The sequence below is a fragment of the Temnothorax longispinosus genome, chromosome 3, assembly GCF_030848805.1.
Source record: "Temnothorax longispinosus isolate EJ_2023e chromosome 3, Tlon_JGU_v1, whole genome shotgun sequence".
Taxonomy (NCBI): domain Eukaryota; kingdom Metazoa; phylum Arthropoda; class Insecta; order Hymenoptera; family Formicidae; genus Temnothorax; species Temnothorax longispinosus.
In genome coordinates, this window is record NC_092360.1 from 17,974,247 (window position 1) to 17,998,700 (window position 24,454).

Consider the following 24,454-nt stretch of genomic DNA (forward strand, 5'->3'; position numbering starts at 1 on the left):
TCGGTGTGCGTGCGCAATGTATTCGCTGCTCTTGACATTCCTGATCTGACTTGCCATGTTCTTGATGTCAGAGCTGTCAAACGTAAGCCTCCCTCTGAGGCATCTGGCACATCACCGCCGTCTTCTTCTTCGGTTGTTGTTACTTTAGCCTCTTCGGCTGTGCGTGATATTGTCATTACCAAGAAGCGCGCTCGGCGCACTCTTAAACAGAGAGAGGTTTGCGATAATGACTCCGAACGGGCAGTTCACGTCAACGAACTGCTTCCGAAGGAGACCTATAGCTTGCTTCAGCAAACGAAACGCGTTGCCAGGGAAAGGTTGTTTAAGTACGTATGGGTGAGGGATGGACGCGTTCGGGTCAGGCAGTCGGATGGCGGGCCCGTAATACAAATTAATACTAGTACTGATCTTGACTTGCTTGCTTGACGTGTACATTCCGGTCGCTCACCATCCTCTGTATCATTACGTCGTCCGGTTTTGCGAACCTCGCACTTCGGCATTGCACATTTTAATGCGAACTCTCTTCGCGGTCATATTGACTTTATTCGATCTTATTTCCATAATCATTTCTATCATATAATCTCGGTTTCTGAGACATGGCTGAATGCTAACGTCTCAGACGAACTAGTTGCCTTGGATGACTACTTCCTTATCCGTCATGATCGAGTGAGTCGGATTGGTGGTGGAGTGGCATGTTATGTCCATAAATCACTCAAGGCTAGGATTTTAGCTACTTCTAGTAATGTATGCGTTAATGAGCCTGAGTTTCTTCTTGTCGAAGTGCGTCTGTCGGGTGGCGATTCGGTGCTTCTTGCGTCTGTTTATAGGAGACCCAAGGGCCTCTTTCTACATGAGTTTGTTGAGTCATTTATTTGATTCTCACATCTTTATAAGAACATAATTATTAGCGGCGATCTGAACTGCAATCTAGTGTCGACGAGTGCTGAAGCGCAGTATTTGCGAGAGATCATGTCAAGTTTGTCCTTACATATTGTGGACTCTGGTCCTACCCATCATACAGCTTGTTCTGACACATGGCTTGACATTTTTGCGGTGGACGATGCGGATAAGGTGTCATTATTCGAGAAATCTGCGAGCCCTTTCATCGCTGGGCATGATATCATTGCGCTCTCTTTAACACTTAATGCTAATCATACATCCGATCTTGTCATGTCTCGGCGTAATTATAGGCGCATAGATTGTTCAGAGTTCACTGAATTTCTCGGATCTATAGCTGGTGAGGTGAGGGCCGCGATAGAGGGGCTGTCTAGTGATGCGGATGTCGATGGATTTTGCGAGGTACTGTCTCATTACTTATTGAGTGCACTTGACATCTTTGCTCCCTTGCGTGAGTTTATTGTTAGGAAGCCTCCAGTAGGATGGCTCACTAGTGAACTGGTTGATCGTTTACATACTCGTAACCGGTTATATAAGCGTGCTAAACGTACCAACTGCCTGTTAGGCTATGCTGAGTATCGACTTTTCCGCAATCAGCTGAATGCTGACATCAAACATGCGAAGAGTGAATTTTACTTTAAGTCTTTAGTTAGCATTACTAATCCGGCGAAACTTTGGAGAGAACTGGCGCGACTTGGACTTGCGAAGTCATCTTACACTTCTCCTCTGCATTTCTTTACTTCCAATCAGCTCAACTCTTCCTCTGTTTCCAATGCTCATCCTCCTTGCTTATACTCCGATTTCATTTCTGCCATTGCTTCCGTAAATCGTCCTTCTGATCGTCCTGAGTTTGTTTTCTCTTCTATTTCTCCTCAATCTGTTTACAAGTTTATTTCTACCCAGTCTATTCACTCTCATGCCTCTGGTTCCGATGGTATTCCTCTTTATGCTCTCCGTATTTCATGGCCGGTTATTTCATCCTGTATCACATCCTTGTTTAACCGCTCACTGGACTCTGCTTTGTTTCCATCCAAGTGGAAGAAAGCATATATTCGCCCTCTCTCCAAGATCCGCACACCTTTGTCTCCATCTGACACCAGACCAATTGCGAACCTACCTGAGCTATCTAAACTACTTGAGAGAGTAGTGGCTTCGCAGATTGTTGAGTACTTGAATCGATATAATATCTTAAATCCTAGGCAATCTGCATATCGTGTGGGTTACAGCACGCAGTCTGCACTCCTGCGCGTTTGCAATGACATTAGGCAGGGAATTGACGTTGGACTCTTGACTATAATGATATTGTTTGACTTCAGTAAGGCGTTTGACACGGTCCCTCATTTGCTACTGCTTATTAAACTTAAGGAGATTGGCTTCTCTGATGCGGTTCTTAATTGGATCTTCTCCTATCTAACCGGGCGTTCTCAATCTGTTATTGATGATACAGGCAATCTTTCAGATTGGATCTTTACTTCTTCTGGCGTTCCTCAGGGCTCTGTGCTTGGCCCATTGTTGTTTTCATTGTTTATTAACGATATATGTAATATACTCTCTTATGTGTTCCATATGGTTTTTGCTGATGATATTCAAATTTATCGTCAGTGCTCACCTGCTGATCTCCCCCTGGCGTTGGAGTTAATGTCGAGAGTTGCCAATGCTATTTTTGATTATGCTAACAGGAATGGACTTATGCTCAACCCAGCTAAGTCCAAGGTCATCATTTTTGGCAGCCAAGCTTATGTCTCTGCTATTGATTATGGCTGTTTATCTCCTATTATCGTGAATGGCACTTCTCTTCCATTTGTGAGTGAGGTGAGAAACTTAGGTGTGATGTTTACGTCCAATCTTTCTTGGACTAACATATCTCGCTTGTCTCGCAAAGGGTTAACTTTGCGTTGCACAATTTAAAGTTCAATAAAAATTCTCTTTCCACCAGTCTTAGAATAAAACTCGTGGTCACTCTCATCATGCCTCACATTGACTACTGCTGTCTAGTGTATCATGGTCTGAGTAGTGAGTTGAATACCAAGTTGCAACGTCTTGTCAATAGCTGCATTCGCTTTATATTCAATCTAAAATATGATGAACATATTACTCCGTATAGGCGTCAACTTGGGTGGCTCACTGTTGAGAATAGACGGCTCTACTTTCTTGGATGTCAGATTTATCGTATTCTTTATATGAGTTCGCCTATGTATCTGCGGGAGCTATTTACTGCTCCTGATCCGTCACTGAGGAGATCTAACCGTCTGGCTTCATTGGCCACTCAAAGTTTCCTCATTCCGGCTCACAGAACTACTGCATACAGGAATTCTTTTCTGCTTTCGTCAATATACTTTTGGCATTCTCTTCCTGATGTTATAAAATCAGCATCTTCCCTTCCTGCCTTCAAGAGTCTTCTTAGTACCTTCTTGCATTCGTCTGAAGCTGAGTGATTGGGTCATTTCTTTTTCTGCTTTTAGTTTTGTCTAGTTTTGCCTGCGTGGTGCTTTCTAATTTAAGTGCGCTAGTCTTAGTTGCGATTCGAAGTTAATTTGATTAGTTTTAAGTTGCGTTAATTATAAGTAGTTTTAAGTGCTGTAGTTTGTTATGCTTAGTTTGCATGTATTACTGCTTTGTTATTTGGTTTTGCCCTTTAGCCTTGCTTGGGCATATTAAATATATATCAATATCTATATCTCTCTCTCTCTCTCTCTCTCTCTCTCTCTCTCTCTCTCTCTCTCTCGGGTCAGGTCCAGGGTACATTACCAAGGAAATGTTACTGCCGATCTTGCCGCGCGACGCGGAGGTAGTAAGCGCGGGTGTCGCAACCGCGCGCGCGATGGTGAATTACGCCCGCTAGAAATATATATGTATATATGTATACTCCAATAAGCGATAATCCTACATCGTTCTGGACATAGAAGTGTCGGAGTTGCCGAGTGACCAAGTCGAAAAATATGACAATGTTGTGTCATTTTACTGTTTGCATTAGTGTAACTATATGTAGCGCGCGCGCACTTTCGAGAACATTTACAAGTTACTGCGACCAAATGAGAAAGCACTTATGATGATCCTTAAAGGTGCTTGAAATCCTTTGATCGGACCGCTATGTGTCCACAAGACTCATTGTGGAGCTCACTGGCATACATATAAAAAGTATATACAGAATTCTGGAAAAAGATTTGGACAAATCTTCCTGAACGTCACGTCGTCTTCGTAGACTCAAGTACCGGGCAGAGAAGGATAGAAATATAAGTAATAAAGGCTCAAAAGATTAAAAATCAGTTGGAGTATATAGAGGTTAGAGCAGTAACAAGGTGTTGACGTTAATAATTCTATATTTGAGTTAAAAATCTACAGACATTTCGGTCCATTATAGGACCATCCTCAGTGTCGAAATACAAAATTAGTCAATCGGTTAAAAAATTATCGCATAGTTGAAATAGCTGTATTGTGAGTGGACGACACTGTAAAATTATAATAAAATTTTTTCTATTTTATGTTAACGATAGAAATATTAACTAAACTCGACCAAATGATGTGCTCCATTATGGGCAATTTTTTTATCAGCGAGAGCAGGGAGGGCAATGTTATTAGAGTGCGCGCCAAGGGTCGCAAGTGCAATGTAGATATCATAACATTAATGCAAGACATTCTCTACAGACGTCTCCGGAGATATATCCGGAGTCTTTAAAAAGTACAAACCAAACATAAATAATTACATATTAAAAACCGAATAAAGAAGCAATTTTCTTGTTCAATTTAAATATATGTCTCCCACGTACGTTTGTCTTTCACATAGTCAATTTATTCCACCGTTTCACACTATGCATATTTTAATAAAAACCAAATAAAAAAAGTTTTCTTGTTCCATTTAAATATATGTCTACCATAATAAATAATTATTTTTTCATAGTATACGCTAGAGCGATGTTTCCTTGCCAAGATACATTATCTGTCAAATCTACATACACTGCTAACGCTAGAGCAATGTTTCCTTGTCAAGATACATTATCTGCAATGACATATTTTTTGTATATATATATATATATATAAAATCAATTTCAAAGAATGACATCTGATAAGTTTTTATCACACGATGTTTTATATGTATGGAATAAAACACAACTATTTAAATTATAAATATAAATTATGAGTAAGATATCGCTTTATCAGATATTATTTTACAAATAAAATTGTCTGTCCGTAATGTGAGTTACATATATTTTGTTATAATAACTCGTACAAAAAGAATTATTAGTAATATTTTCTAAATTTTTTTATTTTTTTCACAATTACGCAATCCTGACATTTGTCCAAATCAGTATTAAATTACCACAAAATTATCTTATTACAATCTTTAAACCGTTTAATCACGCAGGTAAAAATATTATTGCATTGTTAAAATATTTATGCAACATTTTGTAGCGCGTTGTACATCGTCGTAATAATCATAGAATGAACAATATCTGTCGCAATCGCATCCATAGTCGCGAAAATAAAGAGGAGAAAAAGATATGTTTTGAGAGATCGACTCAATAATCTTCCTCTTGAACATTGAAAGCGATTTATTGAGAAAAATTTCCCATTCTGATATTATAGACGATTTCGCGGAAAAAAAGCACGTAAGATATTATTATAATCATATCATATTATAGTTGCAAAATAAATGAATCAAACCAAAAATATTGCCAAAATAATAATACATCTAATGTTAAGTATAACTGTATGTTAATTAAGATATGTTTTAACTCTGAAAATAAATTTAAACAAAAACCATACATTATTTCGTTCAATTAAGTATTATCCTATTTAGAATATAGCATTATTTGTATTATATTAATTACAGTTTCTTTTTCAGTGCTCAAATGTTCAATTATTTTTGAAAAAATCCTTGCCTTACATAGGCCCCCATTAAAATCTGCTTAGAGCCGCATATTAAGTTAATCCAGCCCTGGCGATCTCGGAGCGATTTCTATAGTATTGTGGACACAAAGCTTAACAAGAGCGGATAGTTTAACTATAAGGGTTTAACTCAATCAGGGTTTAACTCATTGTCAGTCATCTCGTCATAAAATTTAAAAGTAATGGTACGTTTGACCCTTCGATATTCGAAAAATGCAAAAGTTTGGTGCCATTTCAGGATGTAACACAGCTTTCTAATTTACTCTGCTCGACACTCGTAATAAATTTTTTTTTTCTTGTTTTTCAGAATTAGCTATAGCTCATTCCGTAAATGATTTACCTTGAATGCAAGCGGTGTCCTACATCATAAAAGAATTTCTAACAGACAGATGAGTTATATTCGTTATAAAACAGCTATAAAACGATCTTATCCGTTTCTGTTTTCCTTTCCTTTCCGAATCGAAATAAAATGCTTAGACTAAAGCTCGAAATTATAACCAGTGAAAGTTACTTTTTTTGTATTTTAGGATTAGCTATGGTACGTTTTATGTATACCTTAAACGCAGGTAGTCCGAAAACATAAAAGAAAGACGGATTAGTCACACTATGTCATAAAGCGGTCCTGCCCGTTCCTCTTTCCCCGCCCCCCTCCGTCAAAATAAGATGCTCAGAGAACTTCTTGCACAATGCTAGGCAATAGGCAATAGGAACAGGGAATAAAAATCAGAAATCATGTATAAATGCAGAATAAACAGTGACACAGGCAATAGACACAGAGTTTCCATCACGTTGGAAATTCTGTACCTATTGCCTGTTGCCAACCAAACATAGCATTCGAATTTTTTAGGTTGTAATTAACGATTTTTTTGTTATTTCATGTTCCTATTGCCTATTGCTTAGCATTGTGCAAGGAGCTTAAGGCTCGAAATCACCACGTAATAAATTACGTTTTTTTTCACGCTACGTTTTATAAATTTTGAACGCAGGTAGTCCTAAATCAATAAAAAATACCTTTTTTTAAAATGGATATCGTATCTACGGTGATCCGGTGACCATAAATCTTTTATTGTCAAGGACAGTATTTTATTTCAAGTAACTGTTTTTCGGATTTATTTATTTTTTTAATACACAATTTTGTTTCTTTTATTTTTACAATAATGAAAAATTCTTTTCTACTTAGCATTTCAATGTCTAACGTCGTACTAACAGAAGAATTTTTACGGAAACATAAATAATTTTTAAAGCAGTGAAAAGTTGAAACTCTGGAAGCTTGCATTTGCACAAAATGTAACTATTATTATAGATAAATTAATAAATTAATAAATTGTTGACGCAGTTTTTATGATTTTCTGAAAAATAATTATGTACTTAAAAAAATCCATTTATTTAAAAAATATCGCTGAAAGTAATTTTTAATTTTAATTTTTTATATATTTTAGATATACCTAATTTGATAAAGCTAAATTTGTGATTAATAATATTTATATTTTTACGTGCATTTTTTTTATACAACATCTTTTCTCTTCAATTCCAAACTTCAGCTTGAGACTGCGTTTCAAAACCGACATATAATCGACACTAGTTTGATAAGTAAAAAAATATTACATTCTTTTTATTTTACATACATAAAAATATCCTGCTAATACTTTTTGTAAAAAAGAAGTCTGTAGCAAAATTTTAATTGTTAAAATGTCAATATTTTATTTGCAATACAACTTTATTTCTTTCTTATTTATCTCTGCAATTTGAATCTACATAAACCTAACTATTTCAATAATTTTTTTCTGATATCTGTAAATTTATTTATTTTTATTAAAATCTAATTCTAGATGTAAGTATTTTTTTCTGATTTCTATTGTGTATAAAAAAAAAGTTTCATTTTTATGTTATTTTAAATTTAAAAATTCGCTTATTTTTGTATTTGTATATATTTGAGAATAATTTAATAATAATTCAACAACATTAGAGCAAAATATTCAGGTTCTTATTTTAATTTTATTAACAGCATATTTATAGTGTTACGTCCTGTTGACTCCACGATTTCCTTCTTTCGTGGAATCACTCATCTCATCACACAAAACAGACAGAAACCATAAAATAACGGCTATCAATTGACGAAGCGGATGTACTCCAACTGTCATCGCTCATTAAATGGTAAATGACGAAACCTTCCAGAAGACTCGAACCTAATAAAATAGGCAAATTATAGACTTGTTTGTCGCATTCCATCTAATTCCACGAAATGAAGCACGAAATTTCAATTATCTCGAAATTTCGTGGCAAAGGGCGCAATAAATTAAAAACGCCATAAGGATCTGGGTGACCTCTCGGGTCACGGAAGGGCTGATCTCACGCTTTTCCGTGAAACGCAGATTTGACCTAAGACCCACGCCTCGCGGCGATTGATAAAATTAAGACTCTGGAAGGGACTGTCAAAGGGCAAGATGATAACGTACTCGCCAATGAATAGCCGCTAAGTAAAAACTGCTCATAGGCAATGACGATTTTTGGGGAAACTCGGCACGGGATAGGCAGAAATTGAAACATACGTCACGATCAGAAGAGAACTCGACCCAATCAAATCGGATTAAAACATAATCCCGCCTCCTTAATTTTGTATAAAAATCGCGACTTTGCGCACTTGGAGTCACTTCTGATCCAGTCCGAGACGTCTTAAAATTATATTTACCAGCCGTACTTGTCAACTATCATCCAGCTGTATTCCTCAAGTGAAACTAGATTTCTGTCGGGTCGCGAGTCGATTCTGTGCGCGTCAAGACACATCACAGAACCGAGCCGAACCTACCTCCGGGAGAATCCGGCGCAGTCACCTCAGAGATTCCCCAATCACAACCGTCAACAGTAAGCCCGAGATACCCGCTCGGTTATCTATATACATCCCTACAGTATACATATATATATGTGTGAATACCATACATGAGAACACGTATATATATTTATATATAAGTATAAAATCGTCTTTAAAACTCCCTCTTTTTTTTCGAATTCAAAATCATAAAATAATTTTAGTGAAGTCGAAAATTCACCGCCGCAAGTCCTTGGGGATAACTATCCGCAATCGGCTATTTCGGAACAGGCGCGCCCGCATAGTGGAGCAACAGCTCTTAGCCTCATTTCTAAGACGCGAACGGTCTCCGCATATCGAACTCGCTATCCCCGATTCTCCCTCTTCCCGATCTCCCTCATCTGCCTGTTGTTCCCTTGCGTATCGGGTGTTCCCCGATACCCCAGAATCTTCCCCCCTTTTTGAACCTTCCTACTCTCCAGTTCCTTCCGAGGAACTTGCGGAGTTCCGGGAGAGATCACCCTGCAACTTCTCCCCTGTTCCTTTCGACGGAATTCCTTCCCCCTCTAGTTCCACCACTCTTTATCGTGACAGATCACCCTCTCCCTCCTTTTCCGACTCGAGTATCGAAGTACTCGAGGAATCCTCCCCGCGTTCCCCATCCCCTACTATAGAAATAGTATATGAATGTATAAATTTATAACTATCCGTTAAACAATTATTGTATCGTAATCATAGCCCCTTACGTAATCATGAATTTATAAATTTAAATACTTTATTCCAATAACTATGTTACCAAATTAACGTTTGAACCCTCGTTTTTACTCACATACATAGTCAGCACTTATTCTTCCCAATCTACTCACCAAATGTATCGTTGACGAGCAGAGTATCGATCTTTATAAAAATCCTCCCCGATCTTCCGAATTTGTACCAGGACAAATGTCAACACACACACACACACACCACACTTCCACGAATTATTATATACAACGTATATTACAATAATGACTCTTTAATTTGTAATAATATTTGTTCTATTCCTTTACAATAAATGTTGTAATTATTTGATTAAAATAAACTCAATGTTTACTCATTTATAAATAAAACCTCGCCCCTCACTACCTCTCTAAATCGCACAAGGTCCGATCCCCGGTAATAGGGATATTATCCTTGATCGAAAACAGGACCGCGAGTGCACGAAAACTCTCAGTAGGCGTAATAGCGTCCCTTCTGGACGTTGACCCACGACTAGAGTTTTCCCGAAAAGTGCATTCGACTCGAGGCACGCGCCCTTTCAGCGTGAACCCGAGATACCATAGAGATCTCGTTACGTCTTCCTTTACCCCCTCCCTCGGATAGCCTTTCCTTCGCTATCCGTCGAACCAATGTACCTAAATTCCGGGGTCCTGACGTAACAATAGTTAAATGACTGTTGAGATGTATTTCGTATTCTCTCTCTGTATGTGTACTTGTGCGAGTGTACCTTGAGCACAATAGCACACTAAATTAACAAATAATGAATCAATGTACTTGCGCGAGTATAGCCTCAAGCACACTTATAACTTAGCAAATTAACAAATAATAAAAGACAAGTTCGAGATTAAATACTTGTTAAATTCTTTTATAGTTCATCCATTTTAGGATAGCGGATTTACGAAGTTTTATATTCATTTTAATATAATCATAATAATGTCGATACGATATATTTGATTTTTCTGACATTTTTCATAAATCTGTTACTTCATTGAGAATTTTTTGATCGCATTTTAATTAAAATATTTATTTAAAAATGTATACTATATATATATACATAATTATACATTTTTTAAACCTTTACATATATACATATAAAAATGAACTTTTAAAATTAATTTTTTCCTCTAATTGGTATTAAATTTAAATTTTTGGAATAAAACGATCTGAATAAATGAAAAGAGATAAATGACTATTTTTACTCAAATATTAATACTTACCGGAGTTACTCCGCCCTCGCGCCGGTTAGTTGTTAGCTGATACCTCTTTTGCTTTCCTCTATTGCTCTCTGGTTTTTATTTTTTATAGTTCCTTCTTTGCCTCTGACAGAATATCCAAACTCCTTCACTTCACTTATACTCGCATCACGATGCACAACAGCGGAATTATAGTAGGACGATCTGTTACACATACAATATTCAAATAAAAATAATATTTAAAATAAATATATCGAAAAATAATTTTTGCACGCAAATATCTTGTTCCTAACTTCGACAAATTTTTCAGAAAAGAATAACATTTCGATAAAAATGTTTTCTCAGATATTAATTTATATAAAATTTGGTAAGAAAATAATATAATTTAAATTATTATAAATCTTAAATATTTAAAGATATTTCGTAGGTATATTTGTTAATATTAAACATGTTGTAAAATATTTTCTAAATATTTTTAAAACATTAAAATACAATCTGAAATATTTTATATTTATTAAACAATATACTACGTGCAATACATTATTGTATTATACAGTGATCTAAAATGTACCATTGTGCAAATAAACAATTATTTCCATCAATAATAAATAATAAAATAAGTTACGAAATGTTATTTTTAGCGATTTGCTGTCACATCTGGCTATCTTTTTGGCCTTCTCCTTCGCTCTTCTCTTTCTATTGCTATTTCTTCGTGGCATTTAGGCAAAATTTGTTCGCAATAAATTGTCGCTCAAAATTAAGCGCGATTATAAATTACTAGATTATAACGATAGTGCGGCTATGTCATACTTCGTGTGACTCCCGATATTAATCACAACGCATACTTAATCGTATCGCGATAGCAAAAAAATTATAGGTGCGTACGAAATTACGGCACGTTCGATATTTCACAAATAAAATACAAATGCAAATGAAATGCATTTCTATAGGTGCATTCCGTTTCGCGCATGATGCGCATGATGCATCATTTAGCTTTGTTTAACATTCGGCGAACAACAAACGGAATGCACTCATATTCTATTTATACATTTTTATTTTATACCATAAAAAGGTAAAAATAGTGATTTCGGACAAATCGAGATAGTTCCTTTTCTTAAATGCGTTTTATTTTATAAGTAAAATTTATGAGTAAAAAGTTTATATTATTATATGATATTATTACATTAATAAAAAAGTTTTAAACATGTATCATACACTTTTATACGTTATAAAAATTACAATTTGTAATAAAAAATTACAATAAAATAAATGTACAATTTAATAATTATTATATCTTATTTTATTATTAATGCCTTAAAACACAATAAAATTATTTTTCTTTTGCAAGATTAATAAAGTAGTTTACCTTGCCCGACACAGTTCAAATTACTCAACAAAAATCTTATACTTTCGAAAATTTTGCTATAACATTAAACTCACTATAAATAAACAAAATTGGTGAGGAAAACGTTGTAATAAACATTTGGCATTATAACTCAGCGTAAACAAATTTTAGCTATCTTTAATAGTTTTCAAGTTATATTGAAAAAAGGCTTAGAGAAAGTGGTTTAAAATACCTGAACTTCCTCATTTATACCTTTTATTACGATTATTATTTATTATTTTACTATATGGTTACATCTTTTATTATGTTTATTATTTATTATTTTTTGTTTTAACGAATAAACGTATTAAATATTTTAGCCATCGACATCGATGATTCTAGCTATAGATACTCGCGGTATTCACAGCATTTAAAAATATTATATTTTTACAGATTACCTGCGCGATACATCTTCAGCCGAACAAGTTAAAAAAAAACACATTTTAACAAATAATGAAGATACGATTAATGTTTAAATAAGCTTTAAATAAAAAAAAGCGCGACATGTACGATCACCGAATCAAGAGATACATCGTAGTGTCTCGCGCCAAGCACATTGTTGGAAAATTTCAAAAATTTGTGTTAAATATAACATAAATCACATGTCCCAAATAGTCCACTCAAATTTTTGTGTTATTTTAACATAATATGGATATGTTAAATGATAACACCGATAATATGTTAAAATATTTTAACAGAAAAGAAATGTAAATGTGTACAATTAACATAACTTTTATGTTAAAGTTAAAATTGTAAGCTAAAATCAACACTCTTTTTCTGTAAATTTTTAATCCCATTTTTGTTATACAGTAAAATCAACACTCTTTTTCTGCAAATTTTAACACATTTAATAAATACGTTCAAAGTTGTGTTACTTTAACATATTTTTTAAATTATTTTAATAATTTTATATTTTTAATTTGTAAAGTTCAATTAACATAGCAGGCATGTGTTAAATCTACACATGTATATGTTGATTATTTTACACAAAAATTTTAACACAAAGACCCTTTTTAACAAAACTACAAAAATTTTCCAACAGTGATATACGCGCAGCGCAAGACCGCATCGTGTATTTTTACGATGCGATAGTTAAATTTGTAATAAATTATAAATGTGAAGTTAATATAGGTTGTACTTACCAATTAAATTAGTCGCGACACCATTTGTTCCAGAGAGTTGATCCGTCCAATGTCCACAGTGCTTTTCAAATAAAACATATTATTAAAATCCGTGATATATACACATAAGACATAATATATCTAGCATTTGCCTTTATTTAAAAAGTGGAAAATTCCTACTGGGATTATTGGGAACTGGGAATAGAGGCACACGTTACGTATACACGTATACGGCGACGAAGTGGCGTGGACGTGGAAACGGCACGGTACTGACAATTCAATGAGTGTCCACCTGGGGGGTGGTAGTTAGGACGGGCACGAAGTCGGCTTATTCTTTTGTGCCCCTCTGTTTTCTTTTGTTCGCGTGCAAAAGAGAAAGGACAAAACAGCATAAATTGTTTTCTACCTGCGCCTCTACCCTTCCCCAACAATCGGTCTACGATTCTAAGAGCATTGCGAACGCTAAATAAAACATACCCTATAAGTATGGGTACACGATGCGTTTTTGCCTGCTGAACTGCTACATGACTAGATTTACATTGAAGGCAGCTGGAAATGTGATGGCCGTATTGCTAGCTTGGCTTTAAAATTTCAAATAATGCGATAATTTTTGTGCTAGTTGAACAGCTGACAGTAGCGCGCATATATATTTGTTAATTTCAAATATATATATATTTATTAATGTAATTTGGCGTGTGTACAAGCATAATTTCTTTTTATAGATCTCTATCAGAATTGAAATAGCTTCCTTTGTCCATTTTTCTTTCCATTACTTTTGCAACACGTGGTGGACCGGTGGACGTTACATATGTTTCTCCCTTATTGGCTTTCACAATAAGCAAACACAAAACCATGCAAGAAAAATAGCATTTTCTAATTTATCACTGAAATCTAGCCAAGCAGCATGACTAACAATTTCCAGCTTATTGTTAGCAGTCAGAAAGATCGTCAGCACAGGCGCGCGCAAGCATTCCAACAGACAAAATCGTACCGCGTGTCGTAGGTTAAACCTACGGTTCCGATGGTAAAGATGTGAAGAACGTTCTTCTACCACGTGGTTAATTTTACACTCTAAAAATGGTGCGTGGCTTCACATGTCCTCTTAACATTTCGCATTTTTTACATTTTAACAATAAATATGCTGTATACGCTTGTTTTAAAGGTCATTATTATGCGTCATAATGCAAGTTAAATATAATGCAAGATAAAATTGTAAATTAATATACACGATATTTGCAATCTGAAATTGAATATATCTGAAAATGTAATCGTCTTTTTATCGATTTTTCACGGGATATACTTGAGGCCGATTGAATCTTGTGAAATACGCATATTCTATAATAGATCGTCAATGTGCGAACGCAAATCTATATTTACGCACGATAATTAGACATCGGAATATTATAAGAATTAATCCAGGGTTAACATAGATTTTACTTACTAATTAAACGAATTGCAACGCCACTTGTCCCAGAATTGATCCATCTTGTGTCCCAGTTCTTGTGTTCCGTTAATATTAACGACAAAACATTCGAGAATGTCGGTCTTGACGCGCGATATTTATTATTCAAATAACGATTAATAAAGACACACTTACAATATTGATTAATCAGAAATACGGAATTCAACATTGCACGTGCAGACAATCAAACTGATCAATTACGCGAAAACATTAAAATTATATTATTAATAAATAATCAATGTTGTTTTATTTGATTCTCCAATTCGCGATAATTCTTATTCCGAAAAATTTATTTATTTATTACTTTACTTACAATAATACTTTTTTAACTTATAACGATGCAACACTATAGTAATCGACTATGCGCCGTAAGTACAGCGTACTAAAATCTTTGAACTTGACCCGTCGAAGAACTGCTGAGAAATGCTGAGAAGTGCTGCCGTATGCCGAGAGTCCTCTTCTTTTATAGGGTCCAAAAAGGTTCTATAGATTTTTCTGGAAAATTCTGGTTGATTCTATAGATGACTCATCAACATATAGTATAAACACAGGTATAGAAAAATATGACCGGCGACTCACACCGGTCATATTTTTCTATACCTGTGCGGAGTCCATGATACTATATGTCGATGAGATGACTCGTCCTAAGGGTACCTATACATTCCTCAGGTAGTTACATAGACGATGATCACAACATTTTATGTTCTCAACTATAATATTAACTTTTTACAAATTATAAATAAACTTTTAGACCAAAACTAAGACATTTCAAAGTTTCTTCAAAGTTTTTATTTTTATTGCTTTGAGCATTTTAGTTGCCTAAATTGTTTTAGAAACGCAGCAGGAATATGAGAATTTTTCTAATTAAAACAAAAAACATGAATTAATTATTTGCCAATTAACACTGACATTATAAACTTACCAAATTATAAAGTTTTTAGTCATTTAATCTATAAAACCGAGAACTTGAGTCGCCAGTAAATAATTAACAATTAGCACAGGAGTTGTGTTCGACCAAACTGACAATTTTATTATTCAAAAGACGCTACGTTCGACCGCAAAATTCGGTCCTTTTCAAGCGTGTATAACTCACAAATATTCCCTGGTAGAAATGTATGCAGTTTTCCTAAACACTCTTCCAGTTACTGTCTAGTATTACTGCATTCTCACTAGTGTAACAATACTGCGTAGGAAATGGACAAGAACTTGATAGAGTTTTATTCAGTATCTGAAGCAGTTTTCCTGGTAAAAATATATGCAGTTTGCGTGGACACCTGCCCAGTTATTGTCTAGTATTAATAGATGATTATTAGTTAAAATACTGCGTAGGAACTGGATAAGAACTGAACAATTAAGTTTCATTGAGTTTCTATTGTTTCCAAGACATATTGTAATATTGATTCAGTTTTATAACGTGCGCGTATTATACAGTCTGTATAAAATTAATTTAAAAGATTGCATAAAGTGTTAAAAGATCTTAAAACTGCGTGAAGAATGAGTGAACATGTAGAAAAACATAGAGCAAGGAAAAGGAAATTGGAGGAAATAAGGAATATGACAGGACAAAATTTTGTTGCAGAAATGACAACTGGTAAGGCTATGATTAGAGGTGACCAAAATATTCTAATGACAATAATATTAATAATATAAAAAGTAAAACTTATAAAACTAATCCTTATAAAAATGAAATTTTTGAAGAAAAATGTAAAGGTGTTCATGATATTTGCAATCCGAATATAAAAATAAGATCAATGAGAGTGTCATAATGCAAAACATCTTCGGTATATAATATGTATTATATACCGCTACGTTTAGTATAATATATCCCTGCTGAAAATGATTAAATCCGATTGGTTCCATATTAAATTTGATGAAATTGAATCGGAATGAATGCGTTTTCAATCCGGTTAATCGGATGCCCGATTGGAAGTGAATCGGTTCTAATAACAAATCAATCGGAATCGTTTTTAATTCGGCATTTCCGGATTGATCTGAATCCGTCGTTATCAGTTTCAATCGTATTAATGCACATCCATTTTAATCGGGTGAATAAAGTAAGCATATGAATCGTGTTGAATCCGCATCAATCGTAAAATTTTAATACAACACCGAAATCGGATTTAATGTGATATTTCCGGATTCATCTGAATCCGACTGAATTGGTTTCAATCGTATTAATGCCAATCCATTTTAATCAGGTGAATAAAGTGACCACATGAATCGTAATACAACACCGAAATCGGATTTAATGCGATATTTCCGGATTCATCTGAATCCGACTGAATCGGTTTCAATCGTATTAATCCTAATCCATTTTAATCGAGTAAATAAAATGACCACATGAATCGTATTGAATCCGCATCAATCGTGAAATTTTAATACAACACCGGAATCGGATTTATTGCGATATTTTCGGATTCATCTAAATTCTACTCAATCGGTTTCAATCGTATCTGCGCTTAATCCATTTAAATTGGGTAGTGAAAGTAGCTATGTGACTCGGATTAAATCCGCTTTAATCATTAAAATTGTATATAACACATAATTTTTACGTAATAGAGTTCTTACTACAGGATTTCCTTTTGGTAAAGTCATGAATTCTATATTTGCAAAACTGTAAAATGTTTTTATTTAACCCTTCGAGAACACACAGGGTTAATTTGCCCTTTTTTTGCCAGAAAAATTTTTAGCCAAAAATTAAACATAAAAAAATTAAATTTTTTTCGTAAAAAACATTTTTTTTTTTTTAACAATCTGACCCTACACACACTTTGATCGTCTACCATTTTTAATTGACAAGTGCGATCAGCTTGAAAAAATTCCCAGATGTACTTGGAATATTGTTAAATCAATTGATATAAATAAAAAGTGCCGTTGGAATTATTTACATATTTTAAAAAATTTAAAAAGAAAAATTTTTTTTTTTTTGAATTTTTTAAAATATGTAAATAATTCCAATGGCACTTTTTATTTATATCAATTGATTTAACAATGTTCCAAGTACATCTGGGAATTTTTTAAAGCTAATCGCACTCGTCAATTTAAAATGGTAGACGATCAAAGTGTGTGTAGGGTCAGATTGACCCAGTGTTCTCCGTGAATGAAAAAAAAGGTGTGTTTTTGAAGGGTTAAATAAATACTGCACATATTGTAATAAATTTGTAGTAAAAAGAATGTAATTATAATAAAGTAGTAAATAATCCTGTTTATATATCCGGAATTCACGGATTCTATCAGTTTGAATCGGTCAGTCAATCCGTTTAAATCATTATAATTTCGTGATTTCGGGGTTCACGAAATCATAACAATTTAGACTGATTCAAACCGATAGAAAACGAGTGAAATTACATCTTTGAGTACGAATCTGTTTCAATCGTTTCCAATCGGTATAATCGTTATAAAATCATACACGCAGAAAATTTTTCTCGAAAAATGTAGAATACTCATAATAAAATTTACTATATTTGCATCGCACCGGTAGGATATACGCGTATTCAACCGGAAATTAATATATGACAATAGAAAAGTAATAGTTTGATCAGATACATCTTGTGACCTAAAGGTAAATAAGTTTGCCATACTAATAGTCCGGGAGCCATACTAATAGCGACACAAAAGTGTCAGCGATTTGATTAGTCTTGGAACAAAGTAATTTCTCTTGTTTTAATAGTGTTGTTGATGAAATGCAGAGTCTGGCTGCGCTGTCTCGCTGGAATGGGCGTTGCGGCGCCTTTGATCTTGTCGAAAAAACACTTATGTTGGAAGAATTTGATTAGTGCTGAGCTTTTATATATTTATTGTTTTTTGTATAAAGAAATGTTTTAGAAGAGTCTGGCATGCAACTGACACTGGAAAATGAGTCTGACATCCTCCCAAAGTCGTTGTAAAAAGTCGATTTGTAGAATCATTTGATTAGAGCTGTAACTTGTCAAGATGGTAGTTTAAATATATAAAATTATAAAAAAATAAGTCTGGCTACTTGTACTGGCTGGAAAATTGGTCTGGCACCCCCTTTAAAGTCGTCTGCACGAGCGCGCCGGTAGCTCGTTGCCCGCCGTATTTGTAATATTATTAACGCATTACTCATTGAAAAGATTTTACTTGTCCAAAAGAAGAAACGTAACGATTTCGTGCTTATTAGTAGTGGAATAATGTGTAATTAATTATGTAATAATCAGAAATAAAGTAATTTAAAAATAAAACTATATTTTAAAGTAGTCAACATTATGAAAGTATACGCTTATAAAAAATCAATTAACTTTATTTATTAAAATTATTAATTTATTCATCTGGATAATCTGTAATCAAACTTTCAATTTCTGATGAACTTTCATTTTCATCATCGGTGAGCTCGGTATTGTCGGTATCGTCATCGGATTCTTCTTCGATTTCCTTTGATTGAGTACGTTCATGATCTGAAAATAATTCAAAGTTGAATTTATTATTAAAATTCTTTTAACAAACTAAACTAATTAACTCGTTTTATTTGCAAAAAAATAATTATTATCTTAAAATCATATTTCTAAAGTCATGATTAAAGATTTATTAACAGTATTTAAATTAAAATTCTTTATATTTTTATAAACTAAAATATTATAATATTATACAATAAATAAATAATTAGTTATTATAATAATAAGTATCTTTATTAATTTCAAATTATTTGTTGCATCATTATTATAACTTTATTACTAGTTTATTTATTCAAAATTAATTTTGCATTTATTTAAAATAAAATTAATTTATGAAATATACCTTTATTTTCTTCCTCATTCGATTCAAGTAATATATATCGCTCACGAACGGGGGCAGTTGCACTCCTTCGAACCAAGTAAACTCGTACTTTTCGTCAACTTCTTTCCAGCCATTCTCAATCGGAGACTTTGTCATATGCTGCAAATAAGCGTTTCTCCAAATGGTTGTGATGCATGACGCTCTCAAAAGTTGTTGCTTTAATTCGGATTGACATGGAGGTATAGATGACGCATCAAGTACAGCCAGACTTATTTTTTTATAATTTTATATATTTAAACTACCATCTTGACAAGTTACAGCTCTAATCAAATGATTCTACAAATCGACTTTTTACAACAACTTTGGGAAGATGTCAGACTCATTTTCCAGTGTCAGTTGCATGCCAGACTCTTCTAAAACATTTCTTTATACAAAAAACAATAAATATATAAAAGCTCAGCATTAATCAAATTCTTCCAACATAAGTGTTTTTTCGACAAGATTAAAGGCGCCGCAACGCCCATTCCAGCGAGACAGCGCAGCCAGATTCTGTATTTCATCAACAACACTATTAAAACAAGAGAAATTACTTTGTTCCAAGACTAATCAAATCGCTGACACTTTTGTGTCGCTACCTCTCGGACTATAACAAGGAAATATGAGAAAAGTAAAAAAAGTCCTATACTAATATGTATATGTATAGACGACAAAAGGCGCGCGGCGCGAGCGGCAACGCGGGCTCGCGCGGCGAAAGGGTTCGGTTCGCGCCCGCTACGCGGCGCATCGCTGGTATATTCTCGCGTGATTAAGATTCAACATCGACCCCTATATCTAGGGCAACTCGGCAGGGTTTCTACAGCGTTCTCAAGTTTGCTCGTGGCGAACAGCTGACCGCCACAGCCTATAACAGCAAACAGCAACTTATGTTTTTGCCATGACTGCAACAGACGTCTCGTTTTTTGTCCATCAGCCATATTTTTATTTTTTGCTCTCTAAATTTCCTATACTTTCTTGAAATCTTTTGCATATTATGACTATATTCTAGCCGTGCAAGATTAGTATGGTATTTACTTTGTTCGTGTATACTTGTATTTTCGAGAAAAATTTTCTGCGTGTAACGATTCAAACCGATAGAAACTGATTGAAATTACATCTTTGAATACTAATCCGTTTCAATCGTTTTCAATCAGTGTAATCGTTATAAAATCATAACAATTCAAATCGATAGAATCCGATTGAAATTACATCCTTGAATACCAATCCGTTTCAATCGTTTTCAGTCGGTGTAATCGTTATAAATCCGTGATTTCCGGATCAAGAATCCAGATTCATGCAGATTCAAAATTTTTAATCGGATTCAATCGGTCATTTTTAGCAGGGATATTACGCATAAAAGATTTCCTGCATATCATGACTCACATTAATCTCAAAATTTTACATTTAGCAATAAAATATTACTAAGGCAAAACTGTCCATTTCTTGATCAGTAGGTTTGCTATTAATCAATTAAATTGTTCATTTATTGTCCTGTTATTGTTCAGTAAATGAGTTCAGATTTTGCGCATTTTTTGTGCGCAGTAACTGAAGGAAAAGCGTTACATCTTGATTGGAATCCTAAGTAGTTTTACTTCTCAGTTATCAGACAGAAGTTAATATAACTGTCCAGTAACTGCTAAAAAAAATGTATGACATTTCTACCAGGGTTGATAACACTTCTGAGATTTGAGTCGCAGTTTTCGCTGACAAAGAGCGTGGCGATCTGTCCTGGGCGCTGACGAAGAGTATGGCGAACTGCAATGGTACTTTCGGTGCCGAAAGGCGTAGCGGTTACGGGGTTGATTCTTAGAAATCGCAACAATTGTTATTAATTCCCAAAAGAGAATTTGGCTTTTACGCTGACGAAGAGTGTGGCGAATTGGCTTTGAGCGCTGACGAAGAGTGTGGCGAGCTTAAAATTAATTTTCGAGAACGCGGGCTGAATGACGAAAATAAGAGGTAGACGAGTTCAAATCAAACGAATTAGATTCCAGATCGAACAAGCTGTTACTTCTAATCGAGATCCTCTCCCCCTCCTCCAGGAATTACAACAACTAGAAAACACACCTCCATTTAAACCTATTTTTGTAGATTTCGACATTGATTATACTATAATTACAGTCAGATAGACAAAAGTGATCCTTGTTACGAAACTTAGAAACTCAGATATCTTTTCGGTCCCGAATAATAATAATACAATAATAATAACTTTCACACGACTTGTCCAAATCCCTGGTCAATTGCTTAAATGCATTGACCAAAAAACGGACGAACAACAGACAGAACACGACAATAATGAATATACTAACCTCCAGCGGGCAAAAGACTAGGGATGTCTTTTCGTGGTAACTGCATCTCTGTATGGTGTATGCTGTCGATATGTGATCGCCCCGTCCCCGGGACGTCTATCACCCACTGAAAAAAATTAATTTATAAAAATTATTTTTTTAAATTACACACACACACACATACCTTTGGCGAGAGCGTGGCGGGTCCGTCATCGAAATATCGGAAAATCTATAAAAATATATTAAATATGAATTACTTATTATTATTACATATAATTATATTTTTTTAAATAAAGTGTTATTTAAAAAACTCACCGTCAACATGCTGAAACGTACATGCATTTCGGCTGGGTTCTCCGTGTCAGCCGCAAATTTAACGAAATTCTTGTATTCGTCGACCGTCCTTTCATCAAGGTTCCTCTCGTTCACATTATGCTGTAAAAAATTAAACAAATTATATTATTTAAAAAAACGCGCGCACACACACAAATCACGTACCTCCGAAATGAAGTGCATGCTGCTGAAAATGTCCGATTGAAACCAATTGAAAAAGTTTAATCCGTATGAATCCGGTTTCTTAATCCGGAATTCATGAATTCGTAACGATTAAACCGATTAAAAACGATTAAAACGGATTTGTATTCAAGGATGTAATTTTAATCAGTTTCTACCGGTTTGAATCGGTTTTAGTCAATCCATTTCAATCGTTATAAATCCATGAATTCTGGATTAAGGAACCGGATTTACACCGATTTATTTATTTCAATCGATTTTTATCGTTTTGAATCGGTCTTAGTCAATCCGTTTTAATCGTTATAATTTTGTGAACTCCGTTTTAATTAATGTGAATCCGTCTCTGTCGTTTTTAATAGTGTTTATATATATTTTTCAATTTGTTTTAATAATTAGTTAAATAAAGTGTAGTGTAATGCGCGATCTAATAATCATGTTTAAATATACAAATAAAATTGGTCATTTATAATTAAATACATTAAAAGGTATAATAAATTGCTTAGATGACTCAAAATCTTTTTGATTGTCCAAAAAAAAAAATATATATATATATTTGTATAAAAATAAAATAAATAATATCTCTCGTAATAAATAATATCATGTAATAATAATATGTAATAAGTAATGTTAACAACTTTCTGATGACTTTTTGGTATTTATTTAATCGGTATTACCGGTAACAAGAAATATTACCTGTTAGTAATGTTTTATATTTATTTCAATATTAGTCTCGCTAAAACTAGTATTAAATCAAATTAGAAACATATTTTATTAAAAAATAAACAAACTGTTTATAATGATCGATAATATATACTGCCCTTACGTTATTTTTTTGTAGCTGCGCTTATTTAAAATGCATTTCTTAAATATCTATATATGTTTTAATCATAAAATATATCCTGCTGCATCAAATTTTCATATCATAAACATAATTATAATAATTAGCATTTATTAACATATCTCTGTTTTGTATGTTTGATGTACATTTCGAGATTATGCAGTCTGTAAGTATTTAAAATACAATTTTACATATGTATAACTATTCTAAAACAGATGCAATGTCTGGAATTATTGTAGTAGAGGAGACCGAGGCTATCTACTGTCTACAGGGGCTATATATATTATGTGTCCACAGTACTGATATCTCAAGTTTCAAGAGACAGGTGTCTCCATCATTGTAACAAGTAGTTGAAAAATGCCCTACGTAAGATATTTAAATGTTGTTTGTTTTCTTGCGATGTCTCTCGCAGACGCTATACACGTAATTATTCACATTTTTTGACGGTCGAAAAATTTGCTGTGCGACAGTAGTTTAACTCAAATTAAAGTAAGCAATTCATAATATTATTAATTAATATATCAGGTGTAAGAAGCGCCAAAAATCTTAGTTCCACATTATCTAAAATTGGCAACATATGGGGCTATCTGTCTACGCTTGACTTGTCTACTTAAAAAGTTCGCCTTTTTAAAAAGTTAAAAGATCAACGATTCTAATTATGTTTTTCTTTAATAGCAAGGTTGAAATGTTATACCGTTAAAATTTTAGCCAAATATCTTTATTAGTTTCTTAGTAAACTTGAAAAAAGCGTAAAGTGTGGACACATAGCCCCGGTCTCCCCTACATTACCTCAATATTTTTCTCACACATATCAGTCGAAAATTGAGTATTTTAAAAAAATTATAATATAAATATATATCATTGTCTTAAGTTTACAGTGACGTATTTTGTTATAAATGAAGATATTACCACATCTATTTCACTACTTTTATCTTCCAACAACTTATCTTGAGTATCAAATACCTAAATTTCAAAGATTTATTTCAATAAGTATTTATTAGATTACAGAATCAACCATTATAACAATTTTAAAAAATATAATTTTACAAATATCCAATCTACTATCACGTAATTATTGATTTCCTAAAATAAATGGGGTTTAAAATCTTGTGTATTTGAATTAAAACATGGCATCGGATCTAAAAATGGCTCAGGAATTTACGACTCAGATTTTTGTCGTCTATCCATCCCTCGGAGATTAGGCGGAACTTTCGAGTATATTTTACAGATTGTAAGACTTCGAAATTTACAAATAAAATTTATAGGTCTATCACTATTTTAGACATTTGTTCACTTTTATGAAGTAATTATTCCTTTTAAAAAACTGTTTTTTATTATTTTGCATTAATAATGATTGTGTTAATTGTGGTTTTAATTTCATCATATATTATTTCATACAAAAAAGTTACTTTAATGAAACAAACTTTATTGTATGATATCCATACAATATCTGTCGTAATATATTGTATATATAGAAGGAAAGATCTGTCGAAAAGGTCTTATTCCTCTTGTTTGAATTTAAAAATATGTATACTA

The 24,454-nt window shown here is 33.6% G+C and overlaps 1 long non-coding RNA gene across 1 annotated transcript; it reads right to left on the reverse strand.

The window, feature by feature from the left end:
- Nucleotides 1-18,695: 18,695 nt before the first annotated feature.
- On the reverse strand, nt 18,696-19,914 carry LOC139810681 (uncharacterized). Its single transcript, XR_011731462.1, has 2 exons — nt 19,265-19,914; nt 18,696-18,924 (listed from the first exon to the last, which is right to left on the reverse strand). It is a non-coding gene; the product is annotated as an uncharacterized lncRNA (long non-coding RNA).
- Between the last annotated feature and the right edge of the window lie 4,540 nt (nt 19,915-24,454).